Source organism: Sycon ciliatum, chromosome 9 (assembly GCF_964019385.1).
Source record: "Sycon ciliatum chromosome 9, ocSycCili1.1, whole genome shotgun sequence".
Taxonomy (NCBI): domain Eukaryota; kingdom Metazoa; phylum Porifera; class Calcarea; order Leucosolenida; family Sycettidae; genus Sycon; species Sycon ciliatum.
The window spans coordinates 8141003-8151008 of record NC_088651.1 but is presented as its reverse complement, the minus strand read 5'-3'; the positions used below and the strand labels follow the sequence as shown (position 1 = coordinate 8151008).

General features: G+C 45.6%; 1 long non-coding RNA gene across 2 annotated transcripts in view; it reads right to left on the bottom strand.

Moving 5' to 3' along the window:
* Window positions 1–255: 255 nt before the first annotated feature.
* Window positions 256–10006, bottom strand: part of LOC135824731 (uncharacterized) — a 79824-nt gene continuing 70073 nt past the window's right edge. For both annotated transcript variants that reach the window (XR_010554930.1, XR_010554931.1), the window contains 7 exons: window positions 9802–9859; window positions 9435–9492; window positions 9068–9125; window positions 8550–8607; window positions 8183–8240; window positions 7816–7873; window positions 256–579 (listed from right to left, as the gene is read on the bottom strand). This is a non-coding gene — a long non-coding RNA (uncharacterized LOC135824731). The remainder of the gene's footprint in view (window positions 580–7815; window positions 7874–8182; window positions 8241–8549; window positions 8608–9067; window positions 9126–9434; window positions 9493–9801; window positions 9860–10006) is intronic.

The following is a 10006-nucleotide window of genomic DNA, read 5'->3' as shown; positions in this document are numbered from 1 at the left end:
CCTTTTTCAGGCATTACCTGGGATTCGAACCCGCATTATCGCCCTACATGCATTCCCCCATACACTTCGCATTCATACTCATTCTTCCAAGTTGCTTCACGTTATGATCTTGCGTTTGAAAGCCCTATTTGAATATTGCGGCCAGCTGTATGTGGCCAGCTGTGTTTGATGGTACGGTACGGTACGGGACAGATACGGGGTAGCGCCAGGCGTGACACAAACACACAAACACACAAACAAACACACAAACAAACAAACACCAAATTAAAGCTGTGTGGACCCTGGCTAGCGCCAGACGTTACTGAAGCAACGTCTTCTGCATAGCTACGGGAATGATTAAAGCTGTGTGGACACTGGCTAGTGCCAGACGTTACTGAAGGATACATGTAATAGGTGGTGGTTCTGGGGGAGGCAACGGCAAAGACGGCGATGAGGCCATTACCTCATCACAACGTCCACTTTGGTCTTGAGCTGAATGTTGTTGTGGTGTGTTATCTTGTGTTGTTATGGTGCATTGTGTTGTGGTGACAATATGCCCATTACCCGACTCCAAGGCTCTCGATACGGGTACTGGAGGCACTATAAACAACACAAGATAACACACCACAACAACATTCAGCTCAAGACCAAAGTGGACGTTGTGATGAGGTAATGGCCTCATCGCCGTCTTTATACATGTAATAATTATTATTATCTACCACTCCCTTAGTATTGACTCCCATCGATTTTTGCCATACCATATACATGTATTGACCTTTGATAAATACCTACACTCATTAGTGACCACACCATCTAGAGTATCAAATTCGAATACATTTGCTTTGACTCAATAAATACCACTGCACTTTTCCATGTAGCACCGCACTTTTCCCTATAAAGGAGTATTTATAAACAGTATTTATTGGCTTTTGGGCCAATAAAATAATACTGTGTATAAAATACTCCTTTTTAGGGAAAGTGAAGGTCAACATGTATATTAAAATGTAGTAGCCTCAGAATTTATTGCAATTACATACCAGTTATGAAAAACCTCGGGGGACTCGGCTTCGCCTCGGTCTTTTACGAGGTCTTTTATTTCATTTTATCACTCCCTTAGAATTGACTACCATAGATTTTTGCCATACCTAAGCAGTCAAATATTCCTGCATATTTCCTTCCTTAGGGCTATATTGACCGCTTATATCTGACTGATTTTGAGCGATTGAACACAGGCTTTGGCTAGTCGTGATAAATCTAATATTGACTTCGTACTTGGTCAGTATAGGAAATAAAAGACCTCGTAAATAAAATTACCTCGGCTTCGCCTCGGCCTACTAGTACTTACATGTACCTTGTACTTAGTCAATATTACTATTATTAGATATCATACGTATCATGACATTCATGCTGATTGCTGAGTAGATCTATGATGACCGGTTGTATGCCTTCTCCCTTTCTGTCATCAACCCAGTCTGAACTAGCACACGTTCGCCCAACTATCATCACATGTACAGAGTGCTACAAGCCTACATCATGTACCAGTGTAGATCTACATGGCATTCCGCAGCATTTCGCTACTGTAGTCTGTAGCTTGAAATGTAGGCACACACGTAGCATGGGCTATGCTATCTCAGGTCTTACTGGACCAGCACTGCAGCCTGCAGTGCTGGTGCAGCCTGCAGTGCAGGCTGCACGCAGTAATCCCCCCCCCCCCCGAATGTACTGACACTACTAGATTCATGCATAGACCACCCTTTTCAGGTGATCTACGGATATTTCCCCTAGTTTGAGGGGGTTATGGCTCATAATCCCTCAAACGAGGGGATCTCATATCCACAGGAAATCCTGTGGATCCCCTCGGACGGTGGGTCGGACCCAGTCCTTCTACCAGCATAACCAAGAGAGCTAGCTCCCTTGACTGCTGCTTGGATATGCAAGAATGGGCCTTCCAGATAAGGTCTAAAAAGGGGAAGTGGCTATAGTTGTCAAAAGAAAAGCATATTGGTGAAACAAAAACTAGGGAATTGGCAATCTTTCTATCAGCAACAAACAAAAGCATCTTAATTTGCAACATGCTACATGAACCGGGTGTGCCGAACACCGGTAACCATAGAGACACACCACACTCTCATATATATATACTGGTTATAAATAGACCGAGTAAGGAAAATAATCCAATAGCCTATGGAGAGTAAAAGAAATTGAGTCAATGACAACAAATGCTCGTCAAGCACACGAGTTGTTACAGAAACATTGAACGAAATGACAAAGACGCATAGTAATGAGCATCGCCGTTCAATGCAAACTTTGGTTTCTAGTACAGTGTTTGAAAATTTCCTTCTTTCAAAGACCACGCCGGTAGTTGACAGACGAACAGAGCACCTCAAATTATTTTCAAATAATTACAATATCTACTATTTCGTCGTTTTCACTTGATCGCTATCAGTATCGCTTTTCCCCGCGGTCTTGTCAGCTACCAACAAGCAGCAGAGTTCATGAGGCTTCGTCTTGGGAGACAAACCAGAGAAAGTGTGTGACAATCCGCATTCGCCTCAGTCAAACCAATAAGTGGATCAAAACCTGGAGAGGCGACGAACAAACGACTATCAGAACTACCGGTACTTCGCGTTCGGTGTTCCGTTCACAGTGCACTGGTTCATGCCGCATGCAGCGCTGCTGATCACCCGAAAAGCGTGGTCTATACAGGATATTGCACGGCGTCCGCGAGGATTATTTTTCATAATCCCCGCGGCGCTTTGAAAAATAATCCCCTCGGAACCGTGCAATATCCTATACATAGACCACTCTTTTCAGGTGATCTACGGATATTTCCCCTAGTTTGAGGGGATTATGGCTCATAATCCCCTCAAACGAGGGGATCTCATATCCACAGGAAATCCTGTGGATCCCCTCGGACAGTGGGTCCGACCCAGTCCTTCTACCAGCATAAGGCCGCGGTCACACCGAGCTCGATTCAGCCGTTCAGCCGAAACAAGCGCTTGTTTACGTCACTATTACCATGGAAATGGCTGAAAAATGTCCTACAACTTACAAGCGACTTTCAGCCGTGGCTGACTCTCAGCCGTTTTTTTCCGGCTTGTTTCAGCCACAGCTTGTACAAGCGGCTGAAAGCCGAAATTCAAAAAATAATCTGAGTGCGCTTGGAGCTCCGGAGCACACCATGTAGCTAGTTGACATGATGAACTGATATTGATGTTCTTTCTTGTGTCCGTGGAACCGTGCTATCCCTGTGCCTTTGGTTTTGACCGTGAGTCTGTCTACCCCAACTACACTGTACTCAGTTTGATTTGGATTTTGTCCGACGACCATGGATTTCTGCCGCTGTGCCTCTAGACTGCTGCGTAGATTGTTGGAGCTGTGGTTTGAGGCCAAGACAAGGCACCACACTCACGACCGAATCCATGAAGAAAGCCGGGTACGAAGAAGAGAGTGGATTGCAACTGAGTTCAATAACGGCAACCGGCGGGGCAGAAAGCTCGACATCAGGAAACACCACCCGAACCATCGCGTCCATGCACACCGAACAAAGGAGCACGACTTCGCAATTCAGAATCCGGGCTTCCTTTGCTTCTTCATCAAAACTGAACACTAGAACAAGTACAGTTTTAGATCGCGAACGTTCTGCTCTCCAGTTTCTTGCAAACATTGGTGTGTTTCGAGATATTCAAAATTTGGCGGGTAAGAAAAACAAGCCATTCAAGCTTTGCACTCAAGGTCTGGTGGGACCGCGTCACAGGGATCACGCAAGCCAGCTGAGCGCCAGCGATAACAAGCCCAAAGTGGCTTGTTTCGGTGTGACCGGGGCCTAACCAAGAGAGCTAGCTCCCTTGACTGCTGCTTGAATATGCAGAAATGGGCCTTCCAGATAAGGTCTAAAAAGGGGAAGTGGCTATAGTTGTCAAAAGAAAAGCATATTGGTGAAACAAAACTAGGGAAGTGGCAATCTTTCTCGCCTTGGGGATTTGAAAAATAATCCCCTCTGAACCGTGCAATATCCTATATATAGACCACCCTTTTCAGGTGATCTACGGATATTTCCCCTAGTTTGAGGGGATTATGGCTCATAATCCCCTCAAACTAGGGGATCTCATATCCACAGGAAATGGATCCCCTCGGACGGTGGGTCGGACCCAGTCCTTCTACCAGCATAACCAAGAGAGCTAGCTCCCTTGGCTGCTGCTTGAATATGCAAGAATGGGCCTTCCAGATAAGGTCTAAAAAGGGAAGTGGCTATAGTTGTCAAAAGAAAAGCATATTGGTGAAACAAAACTAGGGAAGTGGCAATCTTTCTATCAGCAACAAACAAGAGCATCTTAATTTGCAACATGCTACATGAACCGGGTGTGCCGAACACCGGTAACCATAGAGACACACCACATTCTCATATAGATACTGGTTATAAATAGACCGAGTAAGGAATATAGTCCAATAGCCTATGGAGAGTAAAAGAAATTGAGTCAATGACAACAAATGCTCGTCCAGCACAGGAGTTGTCATAGAAACATTAAACGACATGACAAAGACGCATAGTAATGAGCATCGCCGTTCAATGCAAACTTTGGTTTCTAGTACAGTGTTTGGAAAATTCCTTCTTTCACAAACCTGAAAGATAAATCTTTGCAGCAGTTAGCCTACTACTAACTCAATATCAATGGTTCTACATGTACGTGTAGATGTACCCATTCACGCTCTACTGGTCTTGTCAAATTTGTTCCACACGATCAGAAACAATCCATCTTATTTCGGATACTCTTACACCATTTGACTAAGCCATGGGACGGACGTCAGTGTCTGACAAATCTTCATTGTAGTCTTTGATTTGTAGGGAATAAATCGCCTCCACGACGGTAGGTGACAGACGAACAGAGCACCTCAAATTATTTTCAAATAATTACAATATCTACTATTTCGTCGTCTTCACTTGATCGCTATCAGTATCGCTTTTCCCCACGGTCTTGTCAGCTACCAACAAGCAGCAGAGTTCATGAGGCTAATTTATCATTGCTTCTTATCACTGTTTGCTGTGATGTGTTTGCCATGCCTACATGATGCCTAATCACCATTGGGGATATACACCCGGTTTGTTCCCTCACAAATGCGTCCGTCGGCGCGAGGGTTTTTTCCCGGCGGGTTCGGTCCAGGAAAATTAATCTGACGGTCCCAAGTGGTTCTGCATCATGGCCTATTCCTGCTATCCACTGGCACGCCTATTCTATCTGAGACACTCTGTTCTCAGTCCTTGCTTCCATACCTCACTCGTTATCCGGTTCACATCTGGCTGCGCCCAACGGTATACCCTTCATCTGGCTGCGGCCAACTATCCTTCACTTTGTGTGTTGTCGCTATTGCTGTCTATGTCTCTGTGTATGCCAGTATAATTATGTGGAGCGAGAAGTCAAAATTCTAATTTTGACATATCGCAAAATCAATTTCAAATCGTGCTATGAAAAAATTCTTAGTGGCAACCTACGTCATGTGTAGTACCTATGCCACGGAAATCTTCTCAGCTACGCGGTGGTGAAGTCTCGGCGCGATGCAGTAAACCAGTCAAGCGTGACGATCAAAAATGTGACGCGCATTGGAAACGAGCGAAATCGCTCGTTGAGCGCACAAAGGGTTAAAACGTTAGCCTTTCCGGTTTTACAGTATCTGCAAGCTTGGGACGTGAATCTTTACTTTGCGACTAAACTATTCACTTTGCGACTAAGCTATTCACTTTGCGACTAAGCTATTCACTTTGCGACTAAGCTATTCACTTTGCGACTAAACTATTCACTTTGCGACTAAACTATTCACAGTCGTGCAAATTTTCTGGGTCACTGAATGTGGTTGCCAGCGCCCTACAAGCAAACCAAAAATCAAACCAATGCGACCACTGACATTACAGCTGGGTCATGTTATAGAGAGGTACATTGAAATTGAAAGGCGAGCACAAATGGTCAGAATATGTAGGTTTGCAGCGTACGGCAAACCGTAGTTATCGCTGACAACCGAGCAGCAAGCAAAAGCCACGCGCGTGGCTAGGCGCGCAACAATGGGCGTGTCTGGCATGCAATGGCGGGCAGCCGTACTGGGGAAAGCTCAGGCCGCATCATGAGTACGAGTACGCCCATATGCGCATAAAGGTATCAGCGCTACTACTGCAATGTTATCTACAAGCAAGGCTCATGGCGCCTAATCTCTATAATTATTAGGAAGCAGTTCCTGTCATGGCATGGAAGGACTCCAGCGCGCGTACTAAGCCTCAGCTAAGGTACAGTACTAACTGATAATGCAAGATAGAACAGGCGGTGTGGCGGAGCAAAACATACCACGTATGGAAGAGGCAAAGTCCCCGGATGCCGCCCGGTCCACAATGACAGACACCAACATGCTTATATGGGAAATAAGGCGCGAGAGCCCACCAGGTAAGGCACAAGCATAAGCACGTGGCAAGCGCAAATAGCGTAAAGCGGGATTCACAGAAGCTTTTTTTGCGATGCGACACGCGATGCGACAGCCGCGAAACCGGGAAATCGCCAAATCGCAGCCATCTCGCACCCCACGCAACTGCCGCAACTGGGCCACCGCAGAAGTCGAGCTTGGCTCAACTTTTGCGATGCGATGCGACAAGCGATTTGGCGTACGATTTTGACCTTTTCTACAGCAAAGTTGTACAAAGGTTCAAGAGTTGCCTTTAAATTTGTACAAGTTGTACCAAACCGCGCGAATACCATGGTGACGTACCCAAATCAGCAAGACTTTGTCGCATCGCTGACTTCTTCTGTGTATGGTATTTCGCGAGTTCACATCGCGCGTGTCCATCGCAGATTGCGTCGCATCGCGTGTCGCATCGCAAAAAAAGCTTCTGTGAATCCCGCTTAAAAGATGCGACACGCGATGCGACAGCCGCGAAACCGGGAAATCCTCAAATCGCAACCATCGCGGACCCCACGCAGCTGCCCCAACAGGGCCATCGCGGAAGTTGAGCTTGGCTCAAATTTTGCGATGCGACAAGCAATTTGGCGTGCGATGTTGGCCTTTTCTACAGCAAAGTTGTACAAAGGTTCAAGAGTCGCCTATAAATTTGTACAAGTTGTACCAAACCGCGCGAATACCATGGTGACATACCCAAATCAGCAAGACTTTGTTGCATCGCTGACTTCTTCTGTGAATGGTATTTCGCGAGTTCGCATCGCACGCGTCCATCGCAGATCGCGTCGCATCGAGTGTCGCATCGCAAAAAAAGCTTCTCTGAATCCTGCTTAAGACGTACCTACGAGGCCACGACGCGAGAGTACGGCAGCAGGAGCAGAGTACGAGAGTACGATGCCGGATAAACGCAGGGCGGACCAAGGTGTGGTAGTGCCACAGCACGAGACACCTCAGCAGTTGGAGGCGGCGAACGCAGGGACAGCATCAATATTGGCAGCTAGCAGCAGCAAATAGGCGTGATTTTTTTCTTCTTCAAGACCAGCAACGAGGAGCAGCAGGCAACCCTCGTTTCACTCGTGATTGCTTAATCACATGGCAAAAACAACAAAATGCAACCCCACAGAAAAAGAGCCACGTTTCTCTAAAGAACTCGCCGAGGGCTGCTGATAGCTGAATGAGTTAATAGCCTATCTCAAATTTTGGGCCTTTTTACCCGTGAACCTTCACTTTGCGACTAAACTATTCACAGCAGTGCCAAATTTTCTGGGTCACTGAATGTGGGTGCCAGCGCCCTACAAGCAAACCAAAAATCAAACCAATGCAACCACTAACATAACAGCTAGAGAGGTAGGTTAAAATTCAAAATTGAGCACAAATGGTCAAAATCCGACATTTTCTCACTTTTCTGCCCGTTCGCAGGTCACAAAATGAAAATGACCATCCTCATCTGGTTGTGTAGCTGGACATAGACAAGCGCACCAAGAAAAACAGTCACGTATCTCTAAAGAACTCGCCCAGGGCTGCTGAAAGCTGAATTATAACTTATCTCCAAGTTTAGGGCTTGGTACCCGTGAATCTTCACTTTGCGACTAAACTATTCACAGCAGTGCCAAAATTTCTGGGTCACTGAATGTGGGTGCTAGCGCCCTACAAGCAAACCAAAAATCAATCCAATGCGACCACTGACATTACAGCTGGCTCATGTTATAGAGAGGTACGTTGAAATTGGAAGGTGAGCACAAATGGTCAAAATCCGACATTTTCTCACCTTTATGCTTGTTCGCAGCTCAGAAATTGACAAAGACAATCCTCATCTTGTTGTGTAGCTGGACATAGACAAGGGCACCAAGAAAAACAGTCACGTTTCTCTAAAGAACTCGCCCAGGGCTGCTGAAAGCTGAATAATAACCTATCTCCAAGTTTAGGGCTTGGTACCCGTGAATCTTCACTTTGCGACTAAACTATTTACAGCAGTGCCAAAATTTCTGGGTCACTGAATGTGGGTGCCAGCGCCCTACAAGCAAACCAAAAATCATATCAATGCGACCACTAACATTACAGCTGGCTCATGTTATAGAGAGGTACGTTGAAATTCAAAGGTCAGCACAAATGGTCAAAATCCGACATTTTCTCACCTTTCTGCCCGTTCGCAGCTCACAAAATGAAAATGACCATCCTCATCTCGTTGTGTAGCTGGACATAGATAAGGGCACCAAGAAAAACAGTCACGTATCTCTAAAGAACTCGCCCAGGGCTGCTGTAAGCTGAATTATAACCAATCTCCAAGTTTAGGGCTTGGTACCCGTGAATCTTCACTTTGCGACTAAACTATTCACAGCAGTGCCAAAATTTCTGGGTCACTGCATGTGGGTGCCAGCGCCCTACAAGCAAACCAAAAATGAAACCAATGCGACCACTGAATTATAACCTATCTCCAAGTTTAGGGCTTGGTACCCGTGAATCTTCACTTTGCGATTAAACTATTCACAGGAGTGCCAAAATTTCTGGGTCACTGAATGTGGGTGTCAGCGCCCTACAAGCAAACCAAAATCAAACCAATGCGACCACTGACATTACAGCTGGCTCATGTTATAGAGAGGTACGTTGAAATTGGAAGGTGAGACCAACTGGTCAAAATCCGACATTTTCTCACCTTTATGCCTGTTCGAAGCTCAGAAATTGACAAAGACAATCCTCATCTTGTTGTGTAGCTGGACATAGACAAGGGCACCAAGTAAAACAGTCACATTTCTCTAAAGAACTCGCCCAGGGCTGATGAAAGCTGAATAATAACCTATCTCAAAGTTTGGGGCTTTTTACCCGTGAGTCTTCACTTTGCGACTAAACTATTCACAGCAGTGCCAAATTTTATGGGTCACTGAATGTGGATGCCAGCGCCCTACAAGCAAACCAAAAATCATATCAATGCGACCACTAACATTACAGCTCGCTCATGTTATAGAGAGGTACGTTGAAATTCAAAGGTGAGCACAAATTGTCAAAATCCGACATTTTCTCACCTTTCTGCCCGTTCGCAGCTCACAAAATGAAAATGACCATCCTCATCTCGTTGTCTAGCTGGACATAGACAAGGGCACCAAGAAAAACAGTCACGTATCTCTAAAGAACTCGCCCAGGGCTGCTGAAAGCTGAATTATAACCAATCTCCAAGTTTAGGGTTTGGTACCCGTGAATCTTCACTTTGCGACTAAACTATTCACAGCAGTGCCAAAATTTCTGGGTCACTGAATGTGATTGCCAGCGCCCTACAAGCAAACCAAAAATCAAACCAATGCGACCACTGACATTAAAGCTGGCTCATGTTATAGAGAGGTACGTTGAAATTGGAAGGTGAGACCAACTGGTCAAAATCCGACATTTTCTCACCTTTATGCCTGTTCGAAGCTCAGAAATTGACAAAGACAATCCTCATCTTGTTGTGTAGCTGGACATAGACAAGGGCACCAAGTAAAACAGTCACATTTCTCTAAAGAACTCGCCCAGGGCTGATGAAAGCTGAATAATAACCTATCTCAAAGTTTGGGGCTTTTTACCCGTGAGTCTTCACTTTGCGACTAAACTATTCACAGCA